Genomic DNA, 17641 nt, shown 5'->3' on the forward strand with positions numbered 1-17641 from the left:
GCAAAGACCTGGGCCTATGTGGGAGCTACAGACCCATTTCCCTCCTAAATTCGGTCCTAAAACGATTCTCTAAAATCCTCGCCACGTGATTGGCACAGCACTTGCAGTCCCTTATACATATTGACCAGTTAGGTTTTATTCCCACCAGGGAAGATAGGGACAACACCATTAAGGTGCTTACCCTGGTCCATAAAGCAAAGTCATCTGGGACCCCTTGTCTTTTCGTGAGTACTGATGCCGAGAAGGCTTTTGATCGGGTCAAATGGACATTCATGTTCTCGGTCCTTCGCCATATAGGTCTGAGTGAACGGATGCTTGCATGGATAAGTAAGATATACTCACGCCCTTCAGCTCAACTCAAAGCGAATGGGGTGCTCTCATCTCCCCTTGACATCGGGAATGGGACCAGACAGGGTTGCCCCCTGTCGCCCCTATTATTCGCACTGTCATTGGAGCCCTTTCTCTCCACAATTCGACAAAACTCAGACATAACGGGACTCCAAATGGGTACTATTGACTGCAAGATATCTGCCTACGTGGATGACATGCTGTTCTCGCTGACGAATCCCAGAGTTTCCTTGCCAAATCTCCTTCGGGAATTCCAGATATACGGGATACTTCTTGAAATCAGAGGCCATGGGGGTTGCAGTCCCCCCGCAAACGTTACTAGACTTGCAGTCCAATTTTCGATTTAAATGGACCCATACAGCACTTCCCTGGCCCTCACCCATTCATAATCCTTACCGACCTTTCCTTCCGCATCTCACAGGAACACACTGGATGACTTGTCTAATTTACCAACTTGTACAAGACACCGCTATCCTCCTGTCTGACACCGGTCCCCTTGGAGGCTTTACCCCTCACTGTTTGGGTGGTCCCTGCCTCCCCCTGGATGCTCCACATATACCCCAACGACATTGTCAGAGGGGCACCACTTGACAGGACACGGGGCTGTCATGCCGGTGGCATCTCCCATTGGAGGAAGGGATGATGGCCCCAACCCCTTGGCAGCAGGTTCTTTCATGTACAGACCAGGGCGGCTCATCTTCCCTTCTGGAGTCTTGACCTTAGAGGGGGGAGTTGCACTTTGGGGGGTCTGAGTAATACCTAGTGCGCTGTACTGGAAGGGCTTGATATTCCTGCATATGTGTCCCCTCTCCCTGGTTGCGCCCCTTGTCCCCCACCCTCTGGCCCCCACCTACTCTTTGCCGACATTGCCTTCTGCAGCTTTGGGGGACACCCTGGATGACTTATTTATTGAGCCTATTGGTACGAGACACTGTTTCCCTCCAGTTTGACTCTGGACCCCCCTGGAGGATTTACCCCTTACTGTTTAGGCGGTCCCAGCCTCCCTCTGGATGCTCTACACAGCCCCCGATGGCGATGCAGGAGAGACACTAATTGGCGGGCCCCAGAACTGCTGCTCGGGTGAAGTCTCCCGTTGGATGGAGGGATGGTGGCCCCAGCCCCTTGCCTGCCGGATTCTCCATGCACCGACCAGGGCTGCTCCTCTTTCATCTTGATGTGGTGACCATGGAGGGGAGGAGTGGAAACTTATGGGGTCCGGGTGGTTGCTGGTGTGAGTGCGCTAAAGGACTTGACATTTCCACATGTTTGTCCCCTCTCCCTTGCTGCCCCCCCTTCCCTCCCCCCTTCCCTCCCTTACCTCCTTCCCTTCCCTCCCTTACCTCCTTCCCTTCCACTCCCCCTTTCCCCCCTTACCCCCCTCTTTTCCCCCCTTCCCTCCCCCTTTTCCCCCGGGGCGTGGACGGAGGAGAGGGGGTAAGGAGAGGACAATCTGCCAAAGGGAGAAATGCATTTGTTCGGGGGCTGCATGTACTTTTGGGGTATGGGACGGGAGGTGGTGGATCCCATTCTGTGATGCCTTTTCTGTTGTGACGGGCTCCCTCGTGCATGCCTATGTTTAGGGTGAGCTGAGGAGACCCCTCAGTGCTGACAGTTCTATGCTCTACCTCTGTTTTGATTATACTATTGTTTTTTGGTTCTTTAATGTTACTGATTGTCTTTTATTTGCATACCGGTATCAGACGTGACATTTACCACTGCCGGGACTGGGGGGACTGGGATCCGGGGGCTCCCTCTCCGACCTGTCTACCCACCAACCCAAGTAGGACGGCGCTTTAAAACCAGTGTACATCTGGTAAGCGCTATAGCATAATTGTGCTGTTTTAGTATACAATTCCTGTACTGTTGAGTGCGGACAACCCTTAATTTCCCTCTCCCCCTGGGGTTGAGGTGCCCGGCTTCTTTTTCCCCTTACCTTTCCTTCCATTTGCCCTTCCTTTCTCCCCCTTAGTTCCCGCCATCCATTACCTACCCAATACCTACCTTGGTTCAACTTTCTTTGCTTTTCTCGGACGTCCCCCTTCCCCTCCCCGAGGAGCGATGGCAGACTCAGTCAAGGTCACCTCTCTAAACGTTAAGGGAATGAACTCCTCTGAAAAACGGTGGATCCTCCTGTGAGAACTGAAGACTTCCTGTACTGATGTGGCCTTTATACAAGAAACACATTTTAAAAATACTAGCCTCCCCTTTCTATGGTCAAGATCCTTCGCTAAGGTCTACCACTCTACTAACCCCTCCTCTAAGACCAAGGGAATCTCCATTCTGATCTCTAGCAGGCTCCCCTCGGTTCTCCAGGATTCTCTGGTGGACCCTGGGGGCCGATATCTTTTTCTCAGGGGCCACATTGGAGAGCTCCTTTTTACATTTGCCACTGTGTACGCTCGCAATAATCACCAAGACACATTCCTCAGAACTACCCTGCGCAGATTATGTGACTTTCGGGAGGGCCAGTTGATATTAGGTTGGGATTTTAATGTCCCCTTTCGCCATCGGTTGACACTTCTGCCTCTTGCTCCTCGCTCCTCATTTCCTCTAGAAAGCGGATTACTAAGTGTTTACTGAATGACCAATTAGTTGATGTCTGGTGTCTGCAACAAACCGGGGAAAGGGATTACTCTTTTTGCTCTTCCCCTCACAAATCATACTTGAGGATAGACTTCTTCTTGATTCCACATGACCAACTGCACTTGGTGAGCTCTTCTTCCATCGGCCATATTACTTGGTCCGACCGCGCTCCTGTAGCCCTTACCTACACCCTCTCTAGGAACCCCTCACCTAGGTCTCTATTCTGGCACCTTAATGAGAGCCTCCTCCAGATACCGGAAGTTTTAGCAGATGTGACCAGGGAATTGGACCTTTATTTCCAAGAAAACTAAACGCAGGACTGCGACCCGGGGATAATTTGGGAGGCTCACAAGTCAGCTCTCCGCAGGGTATTTATCAGGCACGGGGCGCACATCAAACGAACACGGAAGGAACAGCTTGCTAATCTGTTTTGTGAACTTGCCTCTGTGGAAGCGAAACATAAACATGCCCCGTCACGGACCTTAGAGATTGAATTGGGGACACTCCGTACCCAGATTACTGACCTACTCCATTATAAAGCGAAAGCGGCACTCCAGTTTTGTCGTAAACTGACGTAGGAGTCAGGGGACAAATGCGGAAAAATCTTAGCCAGGTCGGTAAATGAGTTGAAATCTGCCTCTTACATACCACAGTTGATAGATGAGAATGGCCAGAGGGCCTCTACCCCAACCCAAATAGCCAAAGTCTTTGAAAAATGTTACTCTGATCTCTACAACCTGCCCGATTCAGGGTCCGGACAGGACAATATAGACAGATATGTAACCGGTTCTTGTCTACCAACCCTCTCATCGGAATCACGGGAGTACTTGGAGGACCCGATCACACTGGAAGAAGTCCAGATGGCCGTGGGACCTCCGAAGGTGGGTAAGGCTCTGGGCCCTGACGGATATACCGCACAATACTATAAGACCTTCCTCCCTATTCTCGGCCCGCGCTTGGTAAATTTATTTAATACTCTGAGCTCGAATGGGAATTTTCCTGAGGATACCCTTAGAGCCCACATCTCGTTGATACCTAAGGAGGGCAAAGACCCGGGCCTATGTGGGAGCTACAGACCCATTTCCCTCCTGAATTCGGTCCTAAAACTATTCTCTAAAATCCTCGCCACGTGATTGGCACAGCACTTACAGTCCCTTACATATTGGCCAGTTAGGTTTTATTCCCACCAGGGAAGATAGGGACAACACCATTAAGGTGCTTACCCTGGTCCATAAAGCAAAGTCATCTGGGACCCCTTGTCTTTTCGTGAGTACTGATGCCGAGAAGGCTTTTGATCGGGTCAAATGGACATTCATGTTCTCGGTCCTTCGCCATATAGGTCTGAGTGAACGGATGCTGGCATGGATAAGTAAGATATACTCACGCCCTTCAGCTCAACTCAAAGCGAATGGGGTGCTCTCATCTCCCCTTGACATCGGGAATGGGACCAGACAGGGTTGCCCCCTGTCGCCCCTATTATTCGCACTGTCATTGGAGCCCTTTCTCTCCACAATTCGACAAAACTCAGACATAACGGGACTCCAAATGGGTACTATTGAGTGCAAGATATCTGCCTACGTGGATGACTTGCTGTTCTCGCTGACGAATCCCAGAGTTTCCTTGCCAAATCTCCTTCGGGAATTCCAGATATATGGGATACTTCTTGAAATCGGAGGCCATGGGGGTCGCAGTCCCCCCGCAAATGTTACTAGACTTGCAGTCCAATTCTCGATTTAAATGGACCCATACAGCACTTCCCTGGCCCCCACCCATTCATAATCCTTACCAAACTTTCCTTCCGCTGCTCACAGGAACACATTGGATGACTTGTCTAATTAACCAACTTGTAAAAGACACTGCTATCCTCCTGTCTGGCACCGGTCCCCTTGGAGGCTTTACCCCTCACTGTTTGGGTGGTCTCTGCCTCCCCCTGGATGCTCCACATATACCCCAACGACATTGTCAGATTCATCGGAACCAGAGTGTTTAAAGGGGACAACCGCAGCCAGGTAAGCTCGCACCTCCACTCAGTGATTGTTCCAGGGACTCCGTCTGACCGCCTACGGGGGTCAGGAAGGAATTTTTGCCCCACTGGTGCATTTTGCTGCTACTGTCAGGGGGTTTTTCGCCTTCCTCTGGACCAACCATAGGTTAGCATACCCCTACCTCCGGCCTCCTTTCCTTTTTTTACGCTATCCTAGGACGACTATTCCAGATCACAGCCAGACTTCTTTTCTAAGCGGAGACCTCCACCTTAAGTAAAGGCAGCTGGAACAGCCAGCAACCGAATACAACAACTCCTTCCGCATCCATATAGGCATCCCCTGATCAACTTGCGCGCTAATAGCCTCAAGCACGGCGGCAAGTCTGATACCTAGCCCCACCTCAGGATCAATACCCTGATCAGGATCATCATCTTAGGCCCATAGTACCATCAACAGCATCCACAAACCATGTGCTACTTCAAATACTCAGCTGAAGTTCTGCACAGACTAAGGAACATCAACACCACATTGCCATCTTCCATACAAAAAATACTTCAAAGAGAACAACTATTAAAAACCGGACGACAACCAGCTCCCAACCACAGGAAGACATCTACTCGACCACTACAATTAGATTGCGCCTTGATTAACGCCAGGTCTGCAGTCAAACATAGACTGGAAGTACACGACTTCATCATCGAGAACAATGTAGACTGCCTCTTCATCACCGAAAGCTGGTTAACCTCTAACTGCAACACCATCCTCACCGAATTGGTGCCGGAAAACTACAGGATCCTAACCGAACACCGGATAGGGAAAAAAGGAGGAGGCCTCGCAGTGATCTTTAAAGGTCACCTGGATCTCACTAAACCATCATCTCAGAACACAGTGTCTTTTATGGAAACCCTGACGCTACATTTTCAACCAACACCCCATGACACCACTCATATTCTACTGTGCTACAGACCACCGGGACCAAAGTCCAATCTTCTTTCACCCCTCACGGAATCCTTTGCAATGCACACCCTAAAATTCAAAAATTTCCTGGCACTCGGAGATTTCAACCTTTGGGCAAACGAGCCTAAAGACCCCATCGCGACTGCCTGCATCAATCAACTAGAAGAACTGGGTCTACAGCAACTGATAAAGACTCCCACGCATGGGTCAGGACACACCCTGGACCTCATTTTCAAACAGAACATCGACGTCAACATACTCGACAACATAACTCTGCCATGGACGGATCACCACTCCATCAAATTCAAAATCACTACCAACATCACCAACGCAAAACGGAAACCTGTAACAACGCACTGGACCAGATCGCATAAAAAACTGTACTCCGAAGCCTTCAAAACCACTCTGTCCAAAAAAATATCTACAATAACTTTAAACCACTCTACGGAAGAAACACTCAACTCCCTGAACAAGGCATTACTGCAATCAGCAGACTCGGTAGCACCAAAACGCAGGGCTCTCATCAGGAAGAAAAATGCTGGATGGTTTAATAGCTCCCTCTCCGTACTAAAGCAAGAACGCAGAAGAGCGGAAAGAACATGGAGAAGAAATCCCACCGAGGAAAACCTATTTAACTACAAACGTCTGACAGAGAATTATCGGAAAGCAATCTTCAAAGCCAAAAAGGACCACTTCTCATATACAATCTCAACGGCCGCAAACCAACCTCGGGAACTGTTTAAACTGGTTAATCAATCAATGAATCCGGTGTGCCTAGAACCCCCAGAAAGCGAATCCCAGGATTACTGTGACAAACTGTCGGATTTTTTCATCGATAAAGTCAAAACCATCAGGGAAACAATTTGTCAGAAGAAAACATCAAACCTCAGCCAGCAAATACATAAAGAGGATGTCCGCACCAACATACCGCAACCGCCAAAATTTTCACTATCCCCAATTACCGTAGACACCGCAAAAAACATCATTAATAAACTGCGTGACAGTACCTCACCTATTGACATCATCCCCACAAAACTACTGAAAGAATGCTCCGACATCATGGCTCCAACCATAACCCACCTCATAAACCGATCATTCCACGAAGGGATTGTTCCCAGCATCCTCAAACAAGGCATCGTCAAACCTCTACTCAAGAAACCAAACCTGGACCCTCAGGATCCAAACAACCGTAGGCCAATCGGCCTCAACACCATTTCTAAGATCATGGAGAAAGCTGTAGTACATCAGCTACAACTTCACCTGGATACTCACAAACTCCTGGACCCACTGCAATCAGGCTTCCGCCCGGGTCATGGAACAGAAACAGCTCTCCTCAAGATTTGTGATGACGCCCTCGAAGCAGCAGATGACGGAGAGCCGTGTCTCCTCGTACTGCTAGACCTAAGTGCAGCGTTTGATACAGTAGATCACAATACTCTACTCGTCCGCCTCACAGAAGTAGCCGGAGTCCAAGACATAGATCTCCATTGGTTCGCGTCCTTCCTAGGAAATCGGTCACAGACAGTGAAACTAGGAAAATTCCTCTCCGAAACTCGGGCAGTCACCTGCGGAGTCCCTCAAGGCTCTCCGTTGTCACCCGTTCTCTTCAACATTTACATTCGCCCACTCCTTCAAATCATCAGATGCTCAGATCTCTGCTTCCACTCTTACGCTGACGACACGCAACTTTATTTCCGGATCAATGGAAAAAAAAAAACACCAACAACAACTTGAAAACTGCCTCAAATCAATAGAGGACTGGATGACCACCAACTCCCTCCAGCTGAACCAATCAAAGACAGAGCTTCTTATCTTACACCCAAATCAGAAGCCCGCAACCAAAACCTCCTGGTCTCCACCAACCGTCTTTGGGCAGACTATCTCCCCAAAGACCAAAGCGAAGAGTCTCGGGGTTATTTTAGACGCACAAATGTCAATGGATGCGCAAATAGGATCTGTAGTCAGTCGATCTCACCATCTGCTGCGCATGCTTCGCAGACTCATCCCTTTTATTCCAAAGAATGACAAAGCAGTGGTAGTTGGAACAATCATTAATTCACGACTGGACTACGCAAACTCGCTTTACATAGGATTACCACAATATCAACTTGCGCGATTACAACTGATCCAAAACACGGCGGCAAAGCTGATAACAGGAAAAAAACCCTGGAAATCCATTTCTCCTTCACTGAGGAGCTTACATTGGCTAACCGTAAAAAATCGGATCACGTTCAAGACCCTTTGCCTCACCCCCAAATGCGTGCATAGAGAAGCTCCGCAATACCTAATGGAGAAAATAAATCATTACACACCAAACCGCAGTCTTCGATCAGCCAACAAAAACCTCCTCCTCGTGCCCAAAGCCCGGTATAAATCCAAGGGTGATCGGAGATTCGCTGTCCAAGGGCCTCGGCTATGGAATGCTCTACCAATCAACATCCGCCTGGAAGAAAATCACCTGGCTTTTAGGAAAAAACTCAAGACCTTCCTATTTTAGCAGATGATCAAAGCTCGCCACAGCGCCTAGAGGCGATTCAGTTCGCATTGTGCGCTATATAAGTATTTCATTCATTCATTCATTCATTGTCAGAGGGGCAACACTTGACAGGACACGGGGCTGTCATGCCGGTGGCATCTCCCATTGGAGGAAGGGATGATGGCCCCAACCCCTTGGCAGCAGGTTCTTTCATGTACAGACCAGGGCGGCTCATCTTCCCTTCTGGAGTCTTGACCTTAGAGGGGGGAGTTGCACTTTGGGGGGGTCTGAGTGATACCTAGTGCGCTGTACTGGAAGGGCTTGACATTCCCGCATATGTGTCCCCTCTCCCTGGTTGCGCCCCACGTCCCCCCCCCTCTGGCCCCCACCTACTCTTTGCCGACATTGCCTTCTGCAGCTTTCGGGGACATCCTGGATGACTTATTTATTGAGCCTATTGGTACGAGACACTGCTTCCCTCCAGTTTGACTCTGGACCCCCCTGGAGGATTTACCCCTTACTGTTTGGGCGGTCCCAGCCTCCCTCTGGATGCTCTACACAGCCCCCGATGGCGATGCAGGAGAGACACTAATTGGCGGGCCCCAGAACTGCTGCTCGGGTGAAGTCTCCCGTTGGATGGAGGGATGGTGGCCCCAGCCCCTTGCCTGCTGGATTCTCCATGCACCGACCAGGGCTGCTCCTCTTTCATCTTGATGTGGTGACCATGGAGGGGAGGAGTTGAAACTTATGGGGTCCGAGTGGTTGCTGGTGTGAGTGCGCTAAAGGACTTGACATTTCCGCATGTTTGTCCCCTCTCCCTTGCTGCCCCCCCTTCCCTTCCCCCTTCCCTCCCTTACCTCCTTCCCTTCCCTCCCCCCTTCCCTCCCCCCTTTCACTGCCCCTTTCTCCCCTTACCCCCCTCTTTTCCCCCCTTCACTCCCCCTTTTCCCCCGGGGCGTGGACGGAGGAGAGGGGGTAAGGAGAGGACAATCTGCCAAAGGGAGAAATACATTTGTTCGGGGGCTGCATGTACTTTTGGGGTATGGGACGGGGGGTGGTGGATCCCATTCTGTGATGCCTTTTCTGTTGTGACGGGCTCCCTCGTGCATGCCTACGTTTAGGGCGAGCTGAGGAGACCCCTCAGTGCTGACAGTTCTATGCTCTACCTCTGTTTTGATTATACTATTGTTTTTTGGTTCTATGATGTTACTGATTGTCTTTTATTTGCATACCGGTATCAGACGTGACATTTACCACTGCCGGGACTGGGGGGACTGGGATCCGGGGGCTCCCTCTCCGACCTGTCTACCCACCAACCCAAGTAGGACGGCGCTTTAAACCCAGTGTACATCTGGTAAACGCTATAGCATAATTGTGCTGTTTTAGTATACAATTCCTGTACTGTTGAGTGCGGACAACCCTTAATTTCCCTCTCCCCCTGGGGTTGAGGTGCCCGGCCTCTTTTTCCCCTTACCTTTCCTTCCTTTCTCCCCCTTAGTTCCCGCCATCCATTACCTACCCAATACCTACCTTGGTTCAACTTTCTTTGCTTTTCTCTGACGTCCCCCTTCCCCTCCCCGAGGAGCGATGGCAGACTCAGTCAAGGTCACCTCTCTAAACGGTAAGGGACTGAACTCCTCTGAAAAACGGTGGATCCTCCTGTGTGAACTGAAGACTTCCTGTACTGATGTGGCCTTTATACAAGAAACACATTTTAAAAATACTAGCCTCCCCTTTCTACGGTCAAGATCCTTCCCTAAGGTCTACCACTCTACTAACCCCTCCTCTAAGACCAAGGGAATCTCCATTCTGATCTCTAGCAGGCTCCCCTCGGTTCTCCAGGATTCTCTGGTGGACCCTGGGGGCCGATATCTTTTTTTAGGGGCCACATTGGAGAGCTCCTTTTTACATTTGCCACTGTGTACGCTCCCATTGATCACCAAGACACATTCCTCAGAACTACCCTGCACAGATTATGTGACTTTCGGGAGGGCCAGTTGATATTAGGTGGGGACTTTAATGTCCCCTTTCGCCATCGGTTGACACTTCTACCTCTTGCTCCTCGCTCCTCATTTCCTCTAGAAAGCGGATTACTAAGTGTTTACTGAATGACCAATTAGTTGATGTCTGGTGTCTGCAACACTCCGGATAAAGGGACTACTCTTTTTGCTCTTCCCCTCACAAATCATACTTGAGGATAGACTTCTTCTTGATTCCACATGACCAACTGCACTTGGTGAGCTCTTCTTCCATCGGCCATATTACTTGGTCCGACCACGCTCCTGTAGCCCTTACCTACACCCTCTCTAGGAACCCCTCACCTAGGTCTCTATTCTGGCACCTTAATGAGAGCCTCCTCCAGATACCGGAAGTTTTAGCAGATGTGACCAGGGAATTTGACCTTTATTTCCAAGAAAACTAAACGCAGGGCGCGCATCAAACGAACATGGAAGGAACAGCTTGCTAATCTGTATTGTGAACTTGCCTCTGTGGAAGCGAAACATAAACATGCCCCGTCACGGACCTTAGAGATTGAATTGGGGACACTCCGTACCCAGATTACTGACCTACTCCATTATAAAGCGAAAGCGGCACTCCAGTTTTGTCGTAAACTGACGTAGGAGTCAGGGGACAAATGCGGAAAAATCTTAGCCAGGTCGGTAAAGGAGTTGAAATCTGCCTCTTACATACAACAGTTGATAGATGAGAATGGCCAGAGGGCCTCTACCACAACCCAAATAGCCAAAGTCTTTGAAAAATGCTACTCTGATCTCTACAACCTGCCCGATTCAGGGTCCGGACAGGACAATATAGACAGATATGTAACCGGTTCTGGTCTACCAACCCTCTCATCGGAATCACGGGAGTACTTGGAGAACCCGATCACACTGGAAGAAGTCCAGATGGCCGTGGGACCTCCGAAGGTGGGTAAGGCTCCGGGCCCTGACGGATATACCGCACAATACTATAAGACCTTCCTCCCTATTCTCGGCCTGCGCTTGGTGAATTTATTTAATACTCTGAGCTCGAATGGGGATTTTCCTGAGGATACCCTTAGAGCCCACATCTCGTTGATACCTAAGGAGGGCAAAGACCCGGGCCTATGTGGGAGCTACAGACCCATTTCCCTCCTAAATTCGGTCCCAAAACGATTCTCTAAAATCCTCGCCACGTGATTGGCACAGCACTTGCAGTCCCTTATACATATTGACCAGTTAGGTTTTATTCCCACCAGGGAAGATAGGGACAACACCATTAAGGTGCTTACCCTGGTCCATAAAGCAAAGTCATCTGGGACCCCTTGTCTTTTCGTGAGTACTGATGCCGAGAAGGCTTTTGATCGGGTCAAATGGACATTCATGTTCTCTGTCCTTCGCCATATAGGTCTGAGTGAACGGATGCTGGCATGGATAAGTAAGATATACTCACGCCCTTCAGCTCAACTCAAAGCGAATGGGGTGCTCTCATCTCCCCTTGACATCGGGAATGGGACCAGACAGGGTTGCCCCCTGTTGCCCCTATTATTCGCACTGTCATTGGAACCCTTTCTCTCCACAATTCGACAAAACTCAGACATAACGGGACTCCAAATGGGTACTATTGAGTGCAAGACATCTGCCTACGTAGATGACATGCTGTTCTCGTTGACGAATCCCAGAGTTTCCTTGCCAAATCTCCTTCGGGAATTCCAGATATACGGGATACTTCTTGAAATCAGAGGCCATGGGGGTCGAAGTCTCCCCGCAAACGTTACTAGACTTGCAGTCCAATTTTCGATTTAAATGGACCCATACAGCCCTTAAGTACTTAGGTACTTACATTCCACCGGACAACGCGCGTACGTTTATGTTGAACTTCCCCCCACCCCTTGTCACTAAGATCCGCAGTTTGCTTCACGGGTGGCATTCTGGCCTCCACTCCTGGTTCAGGAGATGCAATCTCATTAAAATGAACATACTCCCTAAATTTACCTATCTTTTCCAAGCTCTCCCGATCCAGATTCCAGTCCCGTTTTTTAAGCAAGCTCAATCCCTGCTCACTCAATTTAACTGGGCCCACAAAAATCCCAGACTTAAGTGGTCACAGCTGACATTGTCTAAACAACAGGGATCTCCCTGACTTGCGATGCTACTACCTGGCCTCCCATCTGGGGTGTGTATTGGACTGGAATGGAAACAAACTTTCTAAGCTCTGGGTGCAACTAGGACAATCTCACTCCCGAATTCCGCTAAGAAGCGCCAAGAAGCGCCATGTGGTGCTATAAGGATTTACCCACAGAATTGACGTCACATCCCACTATAGGGGCTTCATTGAAAGTCAGTCACCTGATCGCTACCCAAAACACACTCACGTCTTTGACTTCCCCCCTATTCCCTATACGTGGCCATCCGAACTTTAAACCGGGGACCCACTTAGAAATTCCAACCTAGACCATGCGTCTAAATTCGTCATTGATGGAAAATGGCCTTCTTTCTCAACCCTAACAGATCCGACAGGGCTTTTCCAACTGCCTTTTTGGAGAGTGGCGCAACAACATCATTTTTTCCATTCCATCCCCAATACTCAAACTTTCGCCCACCCTCAGACAGAGTTTGAGACTCTATGCAGGAGCGAAGGCCCTTAGGTCCACATTCTCTCTCAAACAGATCACCCACACTTAACCTGTCTGTCCAACTGGGAAAAGGACCTTAAGTGCTCATTTTCCCCAGCACAGAGACAACGCATTATCACTTTGGCTCTCAAAACCTCGCTGTGCACGAAGATACAGGAGACAAATTTTAAACTTCTCACCAGGTGGTATTTGACACCATCAAAGCTGCATAAATAATTCCCCTCTTCCTCGAACATATGCTGCAGGTGTGGAGAAGAAGAGGGCACGTTGCTCCACATTTTTTGGTCCTGCCCCAGCTTGGTGGACTTCTGGACAGAGATCTGATGCATAACACAAAAATTCACAGACTTCTCCATCCCGGAAGAGGCTGCATTCTTTCTCTTGCACCATTCACAGATTCCCATTAAGAAGTACAAAAAATCAATTTTACGACATGTGATAAATGCGGCAAAATCCTGCATCTCTCTCTATTGGAAAATATGTCCCCCCCCTTTCATTACTCACGGCTTAGGAAAATAGAGGACATTAAAAAAAATGGAGGACTTGATCCTCACATCACAAGGTAACCAAGAATTTTTTAAACAAACCTGGGACATCTGGAATACCTTTATATTCTCGCTGGAAGGATGTCGCCTGCTATCGCCTTAGTGCTCTGAGCTTTCCTTGACTGGCCCCTTGGACAGTGGCTGCCATCGTGTCTCGTCTCCTCTTCTCCTTTCCTGATCTTTCAACCCTTCTCTTCTCTGCCTTCCTCCCCTATCTCTCACCCCCTCCACCCCCTCTCTCTTTTGGAAAAAGTGGAAAATTGGGAATGACGGCCCCACCCCCCCCTCTGGATGGATTATGCCGGAGGGACCTGGGGTTTGTGTGACCCTGGATCTTGGTACAGTACTTTATCCGTGCCTTGAATCATTATGATTGATGGAAGGCAGACTCACATTTGCGAATATACCTGTATCAAGTATTGTTCAGCTGCTTTTTGCTCTGTATTTCTCTGTTGCATTATGTACTCGGGGGACCGTCTTCCCCTGTTTGGAGAAAAAAAAAAAGAAGCCTGCGACACCTGGTATTCCCAGGCGGTCTCCCATCCAGGCATTAACCAGGCCCGACCCTGCTTAGCCTACAAGATCAGATGAGAAGGAACAGATTCAGGGTGATGTGGCTGTAGCCAGTATCTTCAGGCACTCTCAACTCTCTTGACAAATGCCAAGATGGTCACCTTGGGAACAAGCGGAAAAAATAGGTCAACGGCAACAACATAACAAGAAGCCTACGGCATCTGGAAATCCCAGGCGGTCTCCCATCCAGGGATTAAACTGGTCCCAACCCTGCTTAGCCTCTGAGATCAGATGAGATTGGGCTCTTTCAGGGTGATGTGGCCGTAGGAGATTTCTTCAGGCACTCTCAACCCTCTTGACTAACGCCAAGATGGTCACTTTGGGAAACAAACAAAAAAAACAAGTTAACGCCAACAACATAAGAAGAAGTCTACAGCACCTAGTATTCCCAGGTGGTCTCCCATCCAGGTATTAACAAGGCCCGACCCTGTTTAGTCTCTGAGATCAGACGAGATCTGGTGCTTTCAGGGTTATGTGGCCATAGGCAAGCTCTTCAGGCACTCTCAACCCTCTTGACAAACACCAAGATGGTCACCTTGGTAAACAAACAAAACAAAAACAAGTCAACGCCAACAATATAAAAAGAAGCCTACAGCACCTAGTATTCCCAGGTGGTCTCCAATCCAGGTACTAGCAAGGCCCAACCTTGCGAAAAAAGACAGGTGAATGTCAACAACATAAAAAGAAGAATACGGCACCTGGTATTCCAACGCCATCTCCCATACAGGTACTAACTAGGCCCAACCCTTCTTAGCCTCAGAGATGAGAAGAGATAGGGCTCTTTCAGGGTGATGCTGCTGTAAGCGATCTCTTTGGGCACTCTCAACCCTCTTGACAAATGCCAAGATGGTCACCTTGGGAAACAAGCGAAAAAAAAAAAAAACGAATCAACGCCAACAACATAAAAAGAAGCTTACAATAACTGGTATTCCCAGGTGGTCTCCCATCCAGGTACTAACCAGGCCTGACTCTTCTTAGCCTCCAAGATCAGACAAGATTGGGTGCTTTCAGAGTGATGTGGCCATAGGCAATCTCTTCAGGCACTCTCAACCCTCTAGACAAACACCAAGATGGTGACCTTGGGAAACAAGCTAAAAAAAAAACAGGTCAACGCCAACAACATAAAAAGAAGCCTACGACACCTGGTATTCCCAGGCGGTCTCCCATCCACGTACTAACAAGGCCAGACTCTTCTTAGCCTCCAACATCAAATGAGATCAGGTGCTTTCAGGGTGATGTGCCCGTAGGCAATCCCTTCAGGCACTTTCAACCCTCTTGACAAACGCCAAGATGGTCACCTTGGGAAACAAGCAAAAAAAAACTAAGTCAATGCCAACAACTTAAATAAAAAGCATATGGCATTGAGAAATCCCAGGCGGTCTCCCATCCAGGTACTAACCAGGTCCCAACCCTGCTTAGCCTCTGAGATCAAATGAGATTGGGCTCTTTCAGGGTGATGCGGCCATAGTAGATTTTTTCAGGCACGCTCAACCCTCTTGACAAACGCCAAGATGGTCACCTTGGGAAGCAAACAAAAAATCAAGTCAACGCCAACAACAAAAAAAGAAGCCTACAGCACCTAGTATTCCCAGGTGGTCTCCCATCCAGGTATTAACAAGGCACGACCCTTTCTAGCCTCTGAGATCAGAGGAGATTGGGTGCTTTCAGGGTGATGTGCCCATGGGCAATCTCTTTGGGCACTCTCATCCCTCTTGAAAAATGCCAAGATAGTCACCCTGGGTAACAAGCGGAAAAAAACAGGTCAACGCCAACAACATGAAAAGAAGAATACGGCACCTGGTATTCCAAGGCCATCTCCCATTCAAGTACTAACTAGGCCCAACCCTTCTTAGCCTCCGAGATCAGAAGAGATAGGGTGCTTTCAGGGTGATGCTGCTGTAAGCGATCTCTTTAAGCACTCTCTACCCTCTTGACAAATGCCAAGATGATCACTTTGGGAAACAAGCGAAAAAAAACAGGTCAACACCAACAACATAAAAAGAAGCCTACGACATCTGGAAAACCCAGGTGGTCTCCCATCCACGTACAAACCAGGCCCAACCCTGCTTAGCCTCTGAGACCAGACGAGATTGGGCGCTTTCAGGGTGTTGTGCCCGTAGGCAATTTCTTTGTGCACTCTCAACCCTCTTGACAAATGCCAAGATGGTCACCTTGGGAAAAAAGGGAAAAAAAACAGGTCAACGCCGACAACATAATGAGAAGCCTACAGCACCTGGTATACCCAGGCTTTCTCCCATCCAGGTACTAACCAGGCCCATTGCTGTTTAGCCCCCGAGATCAGATGAGATTGGGCTCTCTCAGGGTGATTTGGCCGTAGGCATTCTCTTTGGGCACTCTGAAGCCTCTTGACAGCAAATATCAGCAACGTGTCTCAAAGAGACAAATTGCATTAGAGATGTGAGATAGACATGAAATGTCAATACCCATTGGTTACTTATATGTAACCATTAATACAGTTAATGCGGCTACATACAGCAAAGTGTGAGCTAAGCAGCTAAAGGGTATACATTATATAAGAGTAAATTGACGTAGCTTGTAAATTCCAACGTGTAAATCGTTCCATTAATTTTGTTACGCACGAAGACTGCTTACACTGACTGTTTTCCGTTTCCACTGGTTATCGGCATAATGTATCAGTAACCCTGAACATTAATAGTGATAGACAGTTTACATTAGGATGTATGCTTGATGTGAATGTAAAATAGTTGCATTATGTGTTATTAATGTAATCAAACTTTATTGCTATCCTTTGGTACTGCAACCACTTCTCAATCAAGTAAACCGTCCCACTGCTTTTCTCACATTTTGCTGCTGTTAAAAAATGGGTTGCCAGTGTTATGTGTTACAAATGGTTATCAGTGTGACAGTTAATGTGGAGAAGACGTAATACACAAAATAGAGTCAGAAAGAGAATCCTATTGCATAGAGGTAGAGAGATGGTTGCATTACTCTTAATGTGCAGTGTGTAAAAGGTTTTAAAAAGATGGTTTTGTGTGAAGTTTGCTTTAACGTAAAATTACCTGTACATTATAACTATGGTTACGTTTACAATGATTTAGAGATAGTAATCTCTATAATATAATAATAAGTATATTGAGGCAGTATATATAGGTCGAGATAAAGTGAATACACAAAAGGGTTCAAGGGATAGTTGCAAAGTAATATCCTCATTAAGGCAGAATGTCGGAATAGCAATGAGATTAGATGGTTGCAACATAACACGAAATATGAGTACGGCTAAAATACAGAAAAACAGTACATAATTTAAGAGTACCGTAGAATATAGTATAAATTATTTAAGATTAAATTGACTTAGCTTGAAAAAATCTTAGTTTAAATCGTTGAGTAAATCGTTGAGTAAATCGTAAATTTATCAGCTAAGTTAACTCTGAGATTATGATTAATTTGACAGTTCCATTACGCGGGCCTTTTCACTGGTTTAATCATAATGTAATATCAGTAATTGCTATCAGTAAATGTTAAAATTTTAAGACGGTTTAAATTAGGATGTGGAATTGATATGGATTTAAAAGCGGTACAT

The 17641-nt window shown here is 48.0% G+C and overlaps 2 pseudogenes; both read right to left on the bottom strand.

Annotated features, from left to right (window-relative positions):
* Positions 1 to 14446: 14446 nt before the first annotated feature.
* LOC143928825 (5S ribosomal RNA) lies at positions 14447 to 14565 on the bottom strand (annotated as a pseudogene).
* A 424-nt stretch (positions 14566 to 14989) lies between these two features.
* LOC143928881 (5S ribosomal RNA) lies at positions 14990 to 15108 on the bottom strand (annotated as a pseudogene).
* Between the last annotated feature and the right edge of the window lie 2533 nt (positions 15109 to 17641).

The sequence above is a fragment of the Lithobates pipiens genome, unplaced genomic scaffold (genome assembly GCF_037356315.1).
Source record: "Lithobates pipiens isolate NorthernLeopardFrog02 unplaced genomic scaffold, aLitPip1_a1.2 Scaffold_23, whole genome shotgun sequence".
Lineage (NCBI taxonomy): Eukaryota > Metazoa > Chordata > Amphibia > Anura > Ranidae > Lithobates > Lithobates pipiens.